The sequence below is a fragment of the Pelobates fuscus genome, chromosome 2 (assembly GCF_036172605.1).
Source record: "Pelobates fuscus isolate aPelFus1 chromosome 2, aPelFus1.pri, whole genome shotgun sequence".
In the NCBI taxonomy this organism is placed as follows: Eukaryota; Metazoa; Chordata; class Amphibia; order Anura; family Pelobatidae; genus Pelobates; species Pelobates fuscus.
This window is the reverse complement of record NC_086318.1, coordinates 50,515,239-50,530,219: the sequence shown is the minus strand read 5'-3', so window position 1 is coordinate 50,530,219 and position 14,981 is coordinate 50,515,239.

The window sequence follows — 14,981 nt, the reverse complement described above, 5'->3', positions numbered from 1 at the left end:
TATAATTTTTATTAATATTAGAATTTTTAATGAATTTAATTAATCTAATATGAAAAACTTCCCTACACCTTTCTCTTTTAGTAGGCCCCCCGCTTAATGTTCCTCTCTCCCCCTATAGTGTTCCTCTCCCCTCTCTCTTTTTTAGTGTTCTTTCCTCCCTTCTTACCAGTCCCATAGTGTTCTACCCCACCCCCCCAGTCCCAAAGTGTTCTTTTCTCCCCTCCTCTGTCCCAGTGTTCTTGCCACCCATCCCCTGTCCCATAGTGTTCTTCCCCCCCACCTGTACCATAGTGTTCTTTTGTCCCCTCCCGTGCCCCAGTGTTCTCCCCCTCCTTTGTCCCATAGTGTTCTTTCCCCCCTCCCCTGTACCAGTGTTCTTGCCACCCATCCCCTGTCCCATAGTGTTCTTTCCCAACCTCCCCTGTCCGATAGTGTTCTTTTCTCCCCTCCCCTGCCCCAGTGTTCCCCCCCTCCTTTGTACCATAGTGCTCTTCCCCCCCTCCCTATCCCATAGTGTTCTCCCCCCTTCCGCTGTCCCATAGTGTTTCCCCCATCCCATGGTGTTCTTTCCCCCCTGCCCTGTCCCATAGTATTCTTTCCCCCCATCCTAAGTGCAGTATTCTTGACTTTTCATGTTATCATCTTTCATCTTACTATCTTTCATTGTGATATATAATCATCTGAATTGTTAATGCAAGCATGTCTGTTAAACTATGCACTACAAAAATAAAAAATCTATTAAAAAAAACTAAAACATTTCCATTGTGTTCAAATGGCAATTTAAATTTGTGGCAGCAGATCATCAGATTGTGACATCAGATTTCATGACCATTTTTCCCTAGAAAAAGTGTGATGGTGACAATCATTTTTACAAATGTGGGCAATCATTATATCAGTTCTTTGTAGGTTTCAGGGGCTTGTTTATAAACAACATGATTCCGCAGAAACATGTCACAACTCTATGTAATAAATATGTTTGAATGGTAAAGATTGATTTGATTACGAGATGCTTAGCTATCAAATTAAATAGTAGAATGTCATTGGATCACTGGAGGCATATGCATTCTGTGTTGCATAAAAGCTATACTCCTCTGCTGTCTATATATATTTTCCATTTTGTATGGGATAAAGTCTGGAATATCCCAAGAGGAAGCTGCTTTCATTACTACGATAAATGTAAAGGCTTGGCCTGCAGTTGTGGGAGGGGCTTGTTCACTACTTAAACCCCCTACTCACCTTCCTCCTTCCCGTATGTTTTTTAGAGATTCGAATGGAAGCTGTTTCTGGTCGCCGTCGGCTCCCTCGTGGTCTCTCCTTACCTGACCTGCCGTTTTCCATCGCCAGTTTCTTCCCGTCCGCGGTCTTTTCTCAGGGTTGTTGTCGGCGGGACCGGCTTACCTAGCCGTGGAGGGGGTCCTTTGCTGTGCTGTCCATCGTGGTTGCGTGTCAGGCAGGGGCATGTTTTCGGTGAGTGCTGCTCTCAGGTAGTTGCGGTCCGCGGGCTCACTTCGCTCCAGAGCAGGGTTTGGGTAGTTGGCTGTTTCCTATCCGGAGTTCCACCTCCTGTCCTCCTCGTCGCCCCCTTTCAGCCCTGGCTCTTGTGGAGTCAGCCCGGCTACGTCGCTGCTCAGCTCCGCTGGCGGCTCAGTTTGCTGCCACAAATATGTTACTATGTTTCTACATTTTTGATTAGTGTTACTTTCTATGGCGTGGTGCTGACCTGGGCAATCACATGGGAAGCCTTTCTGTGCTCAGGAGAAATTAGTGCAATTACATTGTCGCTGACCTAATCATTGCAAGAATTTCCAAAATACCATCAGCAATAATTGAGACTTATTATTACTATGCTGCAGTTGGTTTGCAGACATAGGAGGTAGTACTATGAACAAATCTTCAAGTCTATTTAAAGGGACATGCTAGATAGACTGTGGGAACAGCCCAGGAACTTGCAAGCCCTAGAACTCGTGCAAACAGATAAAAACTAAAGTTGATGTCACATCTACGTTTCCCTCCAGCTCTGCTAGCAGACAGTTGTCTACCGCTGCCAGTTCTACACAGTGTGTGCAAACTCCACAACTTCTGGTTTACACAGAGAGACCCAGCTTCCTGATGCATTCCTGTGCACTCACGGATTGTAACCATTTTGTTTTCTGAGTATGTTGCCCCACTTCCATTGTCTGCAACTGGCTCCTATTAAAACTCCCTGATGCAGGAGCATTTCATTTTCCCAGTAGGCAACCCCTCACGCCGGACTTTGCAAGTGGAAATTTAAAAAATAAAATAAAATAAAAAGTGTGCTGGGGGTGAGGAGGAGGTTAGGACTCATTAGCTAATTTGAGACATGAACATTTTCCATATATAACTTAGGGGGATAATTTCTCCCATTATGGTTTCCTTTTTCCGGCGGTGTCGGTACCCCGTGAGTTCTACACGCGTTTGCGCATTCTTTTTCATACTTGCGTACTCCATACAGCCTGATCACCTGGACTCCGACAGGTTCACTCTGCCCTCCAGTTACGGTCAACCCCACGGTTCTTCCTCGTACCCCGCCCCCCTGTTCCTTTTCACTCACACAGTACGCCCCCTCTCTCACTCGTTACACTCCCCTCTTAGTTAGCTGTTGCTGGCTGTCAGGGTCCTAGGTGTCCACTAGTTGTAATTCCTTTCGGATTTTTCCACTTAGGTTAGTGGTCACGCGAGGCCAACACCCATCCTCATACTCGGAGGTACTACGCGGCTTGTGGCATAGGGAGGGCCTCACCTGTCACTCCCATTCTAACTTATGTTTAGCTGTCACCGAGAGGCCGACACCCCGCCACAACGTTTCAGTGGCAACGTTATCCCCTCGCGCCAACGCATAGATAGAGCCTCTCACGCCGCTTGGCATCTAGCAGGGCCTCACCTGTCACCACTCCTAGTTTTTAATTGTTTCGCCTTTTGGCTTAGTTTAGTATGCCAGCACTTCCCCGCACGCTCGCACACACTCGCACTGGGTCTCGTGACCCTCGTGGGGTTTACCCCAACTCTGTTTCTGTTACCTACTGCCATGCTCGCTCCTTCTGTCGGTCCGCCTGGACACTGACGTGCTTACTCTGCTTTTGGTTACGGTCGGCCCTGCGGTATTTTCCTCATTCACACTCACGTCTTCAATGCACTTTCAGCAAATCCATCCTCGCACACTACCTTCCCTCCCCTCTAAGTTAGCTGTGGCTGGCTGTCAGGGTCGTAGGTGTCCACTAGTTGGTAATTCCCCCCCTGGCTTCTTCGCTTTAGGTTAGTGGTCCCGCAAGGCCAACACCCATCCTCATACTCGGAGGTACTACGCCCCTCGGGCCAAATCATAGTTAGTCGCCTCGCATTGTTGCATAGGGAGGGCCTCACCTGTCACTCCCATTCTATCTTATGTTTAACTGTCACGAGAGGCCAACACCCCGCCACAACGTTCAGTGGCCTCGTTATCCCCTCGCGCCAACTCATAGATAGAGCCTCTCTCGCCGCTTGGCATCTAGCAGGGCCTCGCCTGTCACCTAACCTAGTTTTAATTGCTTCGCCTTTTTGGCATTAGCTAGTATGCCAGCCCGCACACTCACACATTTTCTCACTCATGCGCACATTGGGTCGCTTGTGCGCGGTTATTTCTCGCTTCGCTGCGGTTCTCGCGAGTCAACTTATTCCCCCTCCTCCCCCAGGCAGCCTTCCGGTCAGCTGTACTCTCAGTGTCTGTCTGCCTCCACGGGTAATGCTGTTGCTGGAGGGGGCCGAGTTTCGCTCTTCTCCATTGTTCGCACCCCTGGTTGTCTTTGCTGCTGTCGTCTATGGGGCGGTGTCGGGTGGTAGTTTAGGGCACCTGCCGCTTCGGCTAGATCCTAACCGGACTTGCTACACCTATTTTTCGTACGATCGGTCCTGTGCCTCTTCTACTCTTTCCAACGTGGCTCTACCTACGGTCTCTCCTGTAGCCGATACCATTCCCGGCGTTTCGGGACCAGATCGCGGGCTGCCAGCCTCGTGAGCTCGGGGTCGTCATCATTCACATCTGGCTCTCTTTTTTTTTTTTTTTTTAGCAATCACGGTGCTTGTGTTAGGTCCGTTCTTCCCCTTGAGGCTCCTTTTCTCACATATACTGTTCCCGTCTCTGTTGATTATGTTGTCTGTGATTGATTTCCGCTTCTTTTGCCACCTCTTACTTGCATCCACTCTACGTCTTCACATGTTGTTTCAGGTTTCATTCACACGCAGTTTCATCTCCTCATACCATACTCTAGGCGTTTCAGGTTCCAGGAATTTTCATTTCAGTTTTCCCATCTACATCCAGTACTTCAGTCACTATCAGACCTATTTCATGCCTGTCATCAAGCTTTAATATAGGGCGATAACTGCTTGATCCAAGGATAAATCCGGCTGCCATTCTGGGGTCAAGAAGGAATTTTTCCCTAGCTTGTTGCAAATTGGAAAGCGCTTCAAACTGTGTTTTTCGCCTTCTTTTGGATCAACCGTCTGTAATCACAAATGTAAGGTAGGCCGGACTTGGGGGTCGCTAGTCTCATCTTCAGCTAAGTAACTACGTCAGGTAGTTGTCGAGCCGCTACACCTACTTCCACAGTTTCTTGGGGTCACACATTTCCCACAGCCACCACGTCATCTTGCAGCATTGTCTCAGGAAGTCTCACCTATTCATGCAGTCTATAGTTTACCCTCTCTACCCCACACTTAGTTCCCCTAGTTGGCCAACCCGTTTAACAGACCTTACTTCCCCTTGCCCAACCTTAGAGTGCCGGATAAAGCGCCGGGCACCTATTTACTCGCTCAGCATTTACCATCCAGCTAGGCATTAAGGTTTTGTTGATTGTTTTAAGTTTCTTGCAAGCATCTATTTTTGCCCTCTTATATTACAGGCCTACCACGACGTCGGTTCCGGCACACCACAACCAACTTTTTTCCCTTTTTCCTATACGGCCTTATTTGCCCCTCACACAAATGTAAAGGCTTGGCCTGCAGTTGTGGGAGGGGCTTGTTCACTACTTAAACCCCCTAATCACCTTCCTCCTTCCCGTACGTTTTTTAAAAAAATTTGCATGTCCCCACCCTCCACTCCCTCTAATTATAATTTTCATTACACCTCATGGGTGGGCCCTCTTTTATTACAGGCCTACCACGACGTTGGTTCCGACACACCACAACCGACTTTTTTCCCTTTCTCCTATACAGCCTTATTTGCCCTTCACACAAGTGATTGTTTTTGTTCAATTATCTTATAGAGGTGTGGGTTTTACACACTCTGTTGCTTTTCTGTCACATTGCATAAAATTATGTTTTATAATTATTCTTTTTGGACACTTACCAGTACCTTGGTGCTTTGTCAAGGATATGAAACCAGACCCAACCTCTCAAAAGCATGAGAACACCCTTCAGTGGCACATATATTGGATGGTAAAACATCTGAAAAGTTTGTTTCCTTATATACATGTTGGAAATCAGTTTTCACTTTTAACCTCTTCACAAAGAATATATTCTGGGATTAAGGTTAGTTTGAGAGATGGAGTTATTAAATCAGGATTGAGATAAAGTCCAGTAGAAATGAAATCCATTAAGTGCTAAAAGGCAAAGTGTTAACAACAAAAAAATATACCCAGTACTATACTGATGCCTTTAGCATCCATGCAGGCTTTGGACAGGGAATCGCTATGGTAATTGTCATAGTGTCCCAAGCATATGAAATTTTGAAATGGAAGATATTTGGAATGTGTCCAGTAACTGTGGCATAATTGGATGGCAAGACATACAGAAAAGTCCAGGATGCGTGCTATATCATATTACTTAGAATGGTTTATTTATTTATTTATTTATTTATTTATAAAATATTTTACCAGGAAAGATACATTGAGATTTCTCTCGTTTTCAAGTATGTCCTGGGTCCACAAATCATTGCATTGTTACAGTTAGTGTACAATAAAATACAAAATTAATATACAATATATACAACATTTAACATAGAACAGGAAGGAAATATATAATCAACCATGACAGGTACATTCTGTTTTGAGGTATGTAGAGAAGGATCTCTTAAAGGACTTTAAACTTAGGGAAGATTTTAATTTGTGCGGGAGGTTGTTCCACAAATGCGGTGCTCTGTAGGAGAAGGAGGATCGGGCTGCTTTCTTTTTATATTGAGGTAGACTAAGTAAAGTGTTGGTACTGGATCGGAGGTTGTAGGAAGTGGGAACAGCCGGGGAAAGCATTGCGTTCAGGTAGGGTGGGAGTTTCCCAGAAAAGCTCTTAAACACAAGGCTAGAAAGATGAAGGGTGCGTCTGGATTCCAGTGACAGCCAGTTTAGTTCTTTTAGCATGTCACAATGGTGGGTCCTGTAATTACATTGTAGCACAAATCGGCAGAACGAGTTATACAATGTGTTGAGTTTATTAATGTGGGATTGCGATGCAGATGCATATACTACATCCCCATAATCAATGATTGGCATCAGCATTTGCTGTACAATCTTTTCCTTTACTGAAGGGCTTAGGCAGGATTTGTTTCTGTACAGGGCACCTAGTTTTGGATAAAGTTTAGATGCAAGCTTTTCTATGTGCAGGCCAAAAGATAGATTGGGGTCTAACATCATACCCAAGTATTTGAAAGAGTGGACTGCGGTCAGTGTGCCATTTGAAATTGTTTTGATGGATAGGTGGGAATTGTGTAATTTGTGTAATTTAGGTACTGTTCCAAAGATCATTGTGACAGTTTTGTCAGTGTTCAGGAACAGTTTGTTTTTTGCGATCCACTTTTCTACCTCTGTAAACTGGTCTTGGAGCACAGCCTCAAGCTGCGGTAGATCGGAATTGCTCGCATAGATTACCGTGTCATCTGCGTACATGTGTACATTTGAGGATTTGCAGACATTAGGCAGATCATTTATAAATAATGAAAATAGTAGGGGGCCGAGAATGGAACCTTGGGGAACACCACACGTGACTGGGAGAGGGAGGGAGTCGCTGTCAGAAATGGACACATATTGCGAGCGTTCCGATACATACGATCGAAACCAGTTTAGCGAATGATCACCAATACCTGAGTTTTTGAGTTTGTGCAGTAGAATGTCGTGGTCTACTGTGTCAAAGGCCTTAGCAAAATCAAGGAAAATAGCTCCAGTTAGGTCTCCTTGTTCCATGCCAGTTTGGATGTCATTGCAAACTTTTAAGAGGGCAGTTGTAGTGGAGTGATTCTGGCGAAAGCCCAATTGATCAGGGGTCAGATAGTTTGATTGTTGGTAATACTCACATAGTTGCGTATGGACACATTTTTCTAAGATTTTTGACAATACTGGGAGCAATGATATAGGGCGATAGTTAGAAACCAAGGTAGTGTCACCACTTTTATGGATAGGCACTACTCTTGCAGTCTTCCAAAGTTTGGGTAAGTATCCAGACACCAAGGATTCATTAATTAGAGTTGCGACGGGTTTAGCAATTGCCGGTGCACTGAGCTTCAACAGCATTGCTGGGATTTGGTCAGGTCCGGACTGGTTTTTCATTTTTAGATTATTAAGATGTTTTTCAATGACACTAACAGGTACAGGTCTAAAAGTGAACTTGTCTATATTGGGCGTTTGCAAATTTAGTGAGACCTGATCCACATTTGTAGTTTCAGGACGTGTGCCATTTATTAGCTTGGCAATCAGGGCAGTAGAGCATCCGACAAAATAATTGTTAAAGGCATTTGCTACATCTAAGGGAAGTTTCAGGGTTTGGTTGTCCACTTTGACAGTGGAGGGTTGGGAGTGGATTGGGGGAGTTTGTAGTTTATTTATGACTTTCCAAAAGTTTCTAGGGTTTGAGATGTTATTGTTCAGATTGTCATAGAAATATTGGGCTTTGGCCAATTTTGTTTGTTTTGTGCATATATTTCGCCATTGTCTATATGCACAGTGATCATTCATAGAGCCAGTACGCTTAAACTTTGACCACAAAGAATCCCGAAACTGGTACATTTGGATGAGGTCAGCTGTGATCCAGTTCATATGTGCTCCTTTTACCCTCACCTTACGCAGTGGGGCATGCAGATTCCAAATTTGTAGGAGTTCAGACTGAAAGAATTCAACAGCACAGTCTAGATCCGGGATAATGTTTAATCTGTGCCATGGGAGGTTCTTGATGTCCTTTAGAAAGGATTCAAGATTAAATTTTTTGAAGGACCTTGTTATTTTAACCTTGGGAGCGGATTTAATAGCCTTAATTTTGCGCACACAGTACACTAAACAGTGATCACTGAAAGTGTTTGGGAGAACACCGGCCTCCTGGATTCTATCAGGAGAAGTAGAGAGAATCCAATCTAGTAGGGTATGGTTAAGGCTTTTAATATTTATGCGAGTTGGGGAGGAGATTAATTGCGTTAGCTGCAAAGTCTTAAAAAGCGTGCACAAACTATTATTTTTAGGATTCAGCCAATCAATATTAAAATCTCCAAAGACCAACAGTTCACTTTTAGGGTTTTGAGCAATGGTTTCACTAAGGAGATGGGCTATGTCAGAAAGGGAATGCACAGGGGAGCTAGGTGGGCGGTAGATTCCTGCAACAATGATTGAATTACTGCACGGGATCTCAATTGTGCCAGAGAGGAAATCAAAGGTTGCAGGAGGATTAAGGTTTTGTAAAGGGGTAAACTTTATGGAATTGTCAACATAAATAACAATGCCTCCTCCTCTCTTTGCTCTGTCATTTCTAAAACATGAATACCCCTGTATTGCAATGGCGGTGTCTGGTATTTTAGTTGTTAACCAAGATTCTGAGAGCACAATGATTTGTGGTTTGTAATGGGAACACCAGGCTTGCAGTGCATCTAGTTTAGGGAGTAAACTACGGATGTTGCAGTGCACAAAAGAGAGGCCTTTTTTAGTGGGGAGATTAGGACTAGAATTAGCTGGGGGACCTGGGTTAGACTCCACATCATTTGTTTACGGGGCAGTTTGTTCTAAAAACAAGTTGTATTTTTCAAAAGATACAATTAATTGCTACATTCTTCTGAGAAAGGAAGGATAACTGTTGCCGCTATGTAAATCAACTATGGAGAGAAACATTTACAATACTGGGAGCAATGATATAGGGCGATAGTTAGAAACCAAGGTAGTGTCACCACTTTTATGGATAGGCACTACTCTTGCAGTCTTCCAAAGTTTGGGTAAGTATCCAGACACCAAGGATTCATTAATTAGAGTTGCGACGGGTTTAGCAATTGCCGGTGCACTGAGCTTCAACAGCATTGCTGGGATTTGGTCAGGTCCGGACTGGTTTTTCATTTTTAGATTATTAAGATGTTTTTCAATGACACTAACAGGTACAGGTCTAAAAGTGAACTTGTCTATATTGGGCGTTTGCAAATTTAGTGAGACCTGATCCACATTTGTAGTTTCAGGATGTGTGCCATTTATTAGCTTGGCAATCAGGGCAGTAGAGCATCCGACAAAATAATTGTTAAAGGCATTTGCTACATCTAAGGGAAGTTTCAGGGTTTGGTTGTCCACTTTGACAGTGGAGGGTTGGGAGTGGATTGGGGGAGTTTGTAGTTTATTTATGACTTTCCAAAAGTTTCTAGGGTTTGAGATGTTATTGTTCAGATTGTCATAGAAATATTGGGCTTTGGCCAATTTTGTTTGTTTTGTGCATATATTTCGCCATTGTCTATATGCACAGTGATCATTCATAGAGCCAGTACGCTTAAACTTTGACCACAAAGAATCCCGAAACTGGTACATTTGGATGAGGTCAGCTGTGATCCAGTTCATATGTGCTCCTTTTACCCTCACCTTACGCAGTGGGGCATGCAGATTCCAAATTTGTAGGAGTTCAGACTGAAAGAATTCAACAGCACAGTCTAGATCCGGGATAATGTTTAATCTGTGCCATGGGAGGTTCTTGATGTCCTTTAGAAAGGATTCAAGATTAAATTTTTTGAAGGACCTTGTTATTTTAACCTTGGGAGCGGATTTAATAGCCTTAATTTTGCGCACACAGTACACTAAACAGTGATCACTGAAAGTGTTTGGGAGAACACCGGCCTCCTGGATTCTATCAGGAGAAGTAGAGAGAATCCAATCTAGTAGGGTATGGTTAAGGCTTTTAATATTTATGCGAGTTGGGGAGGAGATTAATTGCGTTAGCTGCAAAGTCTTAAAAAGCGTGCACGAACTATTATTTTTAGGATTCAGCCAATCAATATTAAAATCTCCAAAGACCAACAGTTCACTTTTAGGGTTTTGAGCAATGGTTTCACTAAGGAGATGGGCTATGTCAGAAAGGGAATGCACAGGGGAGCTAGGTGGGCGGTAGATTCCTGCAACAATGATTGAATTACTGCACGGGATCTCAATTGTGCCAGAGAGGAAATCAAAGGTTGCAGGAGGATTAAGGTTTTGTAAAGGGGTAAACTTTATGGAATTGTCAACATAAATAACAATGCCTCCTCCTCTCTTTGCTCTGTCATTTCTAAAACATGAATACCCCTGTATTGCAATGGCGGTGTCTGGTATTTTAGTTGTTAACCAAGATTCTGAGAGCACAATGATTTGTGGTTTGTAATGGGAACACCAGGCTTGCAGTGCATCTAGTTTAGGGAGTAAACTACGGATGTTGCAGTGCACAAAAGAGAGGCCTTTTTTAGTGGGGAGATTAGGACTAGAATTAGCTGGGGGACCTGGGTTAGACTCCACATCATTTGTTTACGGGGCAGTTTGTTCTAAAAACAAGTTGTATTTTTCAAAAGATACAATTAATTGCTACATTCTTCTGAGAAAGGAAGGATAACTGTTGCCGCTATGTAAATCAACTATGGAGAGAAACATTTAGGTCCATACGGAATATATACTACTCTTGGCCAAGATGCTAACTGGTTGTAATTCTAGATATCTCATAGATCACATCAATTTACAATTTGACTTATGATTGAGATACTAGCTGAAATATTGTGTTTTCTTCCTTGGACCATGCAATAAAGTCTACTTATTTTGACTGGAAGATTGTGGATCAAGGGTAGGTCCACGGATAGTAGGCATCTCCCAACAAGTAGGGAAGTTGTAAAGGAAATCCAAGTGACCTGTGAGCAGAATTTGGTAATCGGACAAGGGGTGTTCTTATTGGAATTATTATTAATACTGCAAATTTACTTATCTGTAACTGAACTAAACGTTCACTTAATACAGTTTTACAATTGAAAGTGAAAATGACTCTAATGCAAATTAACCCGTGGCTATAAATGGCTTCATTTTACCGACATTACTGACATGACTATTCTTATATTAAACAGAATTCATTTAATTTATATTCAGTTTATTGATCATTAAGTAGTGGATTTGCTTCATAGACACATAATTGGCAAGTTTTCTATCGGAAAGGGGCATCGCTAACATGCCGAGATCGGGAATGTCAGCGATGCAGTTTCTTTCCATTGTGATGGATATATATTTGCACATTTTTCACAGTTTAAGTCAATTGGAACATGCCATCATCAAAGAGTGTTATCCTTGTATTCTTTGGGCCAGAATATCTGGACGCCTGCGTAGATGGCCAACCTGGACTACCCATACATAGAGTGCTACTGAAACCCTCTCATGTGAGCTAAACTACCCTAGAACTACACTGGACCCCTTGCTGAATACAGTGTAACAATAGTCTAACAATATGCTAACTGCTCAAAAGCAGTGCATCAGAGAAAACACGTGGGACAAAGTTTACTAGTTTTATGACTGTCTCATTGAATGGATTACTTGTAAGGAGTCTGGCCAAGCAGGGGGGCACAGCGGGGTTCTTGATTGTAAACAATTCATAAAATACCTCTACTTACTTCATGCAGTGCACCAGAGTGGGCTCATGTTGGTGGCTGTTGTGATTATCGCTCCTCTCTGTGTGGAGTAGATACTAAGGAAGTTTTGTCACTCAATGCTCAGCAGATTTCTTCCTGAACAACATAGAGCATGGTTATACTCACATATCATACGCCTGCCCCTTCCACATACCTAAACTCCATTGTATGCTGGAACCAGTGCAGCACAGACAAAGCCGATTGCTACAGAGTGCTCGACAGTCAAATTGGCAAAACTACAGGAGCCATGAAAAAAGAGCAAGAAGTACAAGTGGAGGGTAGGAGGGAGAAAGAGCCATACAAATTAGTGGTGGGAAGAAGGATTTCCGCTGACAAAGCGCCATGGGAAATGTGGAGCTACAGGGCCCAAAGCTAGCCATTGGTTGCAGAACATATTTCCCCAGGGGTTTTTACACCGCATTTCCTGTGATGCTCGATAAGTGGACCATTTCCTGTGATGCTCGATAAGTGGACCATTTCCCATGATGCTCGATAAGTGAACCATTTTCCCGTGATGTTCTATAAGTGTACCATTTCCCGTGATGCTCGATAAGTAGACCATTTCCCATGATGCTCGATAAGTGAACCATTTCCTGTGATGCTCGATAAGTGGACCATTTCCCATGATGCTCGATAAGTGAACCATTTTCCCGTGATGTTCTATAAGTGGACCATTTCCTGTGATGCTCGATAAGTGAACCATTTTCCCGTGATGTCCTATAAGTGGACCATTTCCCGTGATGCTCGATAAGTAGAAAGCATGGCTGAATGGAGTTTAGAGACTCAGTCATTGGTTTTCTAATGGACCCCCAACTTTCTGATGTAATCCCCGTGTACACTAACCATGCGTAGTGAACATGCCATTTTGTATTTGTGCTGCCCTATATATAGAAATGTACAGTGAGCTAGCGGTTTTCTTTCATGAGATTGCCAACAATTGGACATAAATCAACATGTCAAACACTGTTTACTAACTATGAGTGGAAAGGCAACTTTGATGTTAAACAATAATGTTATGATTTCATTGCATTACAATGGTACAGACGTAGTTTGGCTGTCTCCCTGTTACATTAATTCCTAGAATACATTATCTATCTTTGTGATCAACTAATGCAGGGGTGTTCGAACATTTCTAGCTGAACGCCAGTTTAATAAAAAAGTAAAAGGGACGCAAATATTTTCCTCTCTTCAGAATTAAAGGAACGTTTTAAACACATAAAGTACTTTTGCATTTTAAAGTGCTTTATGTGTGAGAAGCATGTCTTTTTTTTCCATCTAAGACAAATACATTGTCACTTTTATAAATTAACCTTGTTATACCTCCTCAGCTGTCAATCAGACAGCTGTTTCTGTTACTTCCCAGTAGTATCACTCTGTGAAGCTAAAGCCATAAGGCAGGTAATTGTTCAGAGCAGTCACTGAGAGATCTATGACTGATCAACCACAGAAGGTCTGTGCTGCAGAAGAACAGGAGAACTTGCAGTAGCTGCAGATACTAGATCTGCAGCTATTGCAAACCACAATTTCATATACCCTCAAAAAAAAAACATGCAAAACAAATGACATGCATATTTTCTTTGGGAGTTTATCAACTAAATTGTTATAATTTGAATGTAGTGTTCATTTAAGAGTGGAGGTTACAGAGTGGCAGCAGTAGATCTATATTCTTGTTTATAGACAGGAAAATACATCTTAAAAAAATTAATTACAGAATAAAGATCCTAAAACATTATAAATAACATTTTAATATATATAATTATTATATTTTCATGCGCTTCTAAAATGCTACAGTCCGCTCTGTGACACATTTACCCCACATTTTCCCATACTAATGAGAGCACCATTATAGCCCAGGATATACCATTTTTTCCCCCAAACTCCGAGCAACAATCTGCCACCTACTAAAGACAGAAAAAAGACAAAAGAACCTACCTCTACCTATCTCTGCCCCAACATAACTTACAAGAAGGGGGCATAAATAGTGCCAAAAGTGAGCCATTATCTAATTATCAGCCAATTCCCTTTAAACATACAGGCGTAGGATCTTTAAATGTTCAGTTTACGGAACTGATCCCTAAGGTCTTTTCCTTGATACTAGAAGACCCTTTCATTGTTCATGGTAACCTGTGATCCCAATATCTACAACAAACTATCTGGGCAAACCATAATTAGCACTAGGAGGATAATGTGATGAATCTTATACAGAAAATTGAGGGCACTATAAAATATAGATCATATTAAATGAAGCCACATGAAACAGGACCAGTTTGGCAAACTAGACTATGGAGAATTGATGTAGGGGAACAAGTCAACAGAACACAAACTATATCATTTCAAAGCGTAAATTGGTTTAACACTATACATGTAACTTTTTAAAAACACATTAAAATGATACATGATTATCCTAAAATATTATAATCTTATAGATATTAACATTTAAAGTTACATTAGGAAACAAACTGTTTATATTTAAAAGACAAAACTAAACTATTAGATACTGCTTTTAAATTAAACCCATGAACATATACTTGAGGAAGGACCCTTCAGTTAATGTGTTCCTTGCAATGAAGATTTTATATCTGTCTCTCGTTTCCATGGCAGCGAAAAGTTTCACATTCTAAAAAGCACATCTTCAGAATCTTATCAAATGCATCTAAGGAATGACTTCACTTCAAATAGATGAATGCGTTCGGCTTCTGTAATACTATGCAATGGCAGAGTGAGATCTACCTTAATATGGTCCTTCAACATCCATGGATTCAAACATCTTATCGTGTAAATATTAACTGTTCTTCATTAATTAAATTATAGATACTGGAGTCAGCTTATATAACGTGTAGACGCCAATATAAAAAAAATATTTTCTAAATGTTATAGAATATATCTCCACCAAATTCCTTGCATATCTGTGATATAGTTATTTGATTTGTGCATTGTTATCATATGAAATGGCGTATGTGTGTTTGAGGTCTTTTAGAAGCCGGTGTATGTTTTATCCTGAAGGCCCCTGGACCACATTTTGTTTCTACCAGCCTGTTTGAGAATTCTTTTATGCTAATGGTATACATTTCTTCTGTAATGAAACAAGCAAATTAAAATAGTTCAATAGTCTCTCGGAGGAAAAAGCTGTTAG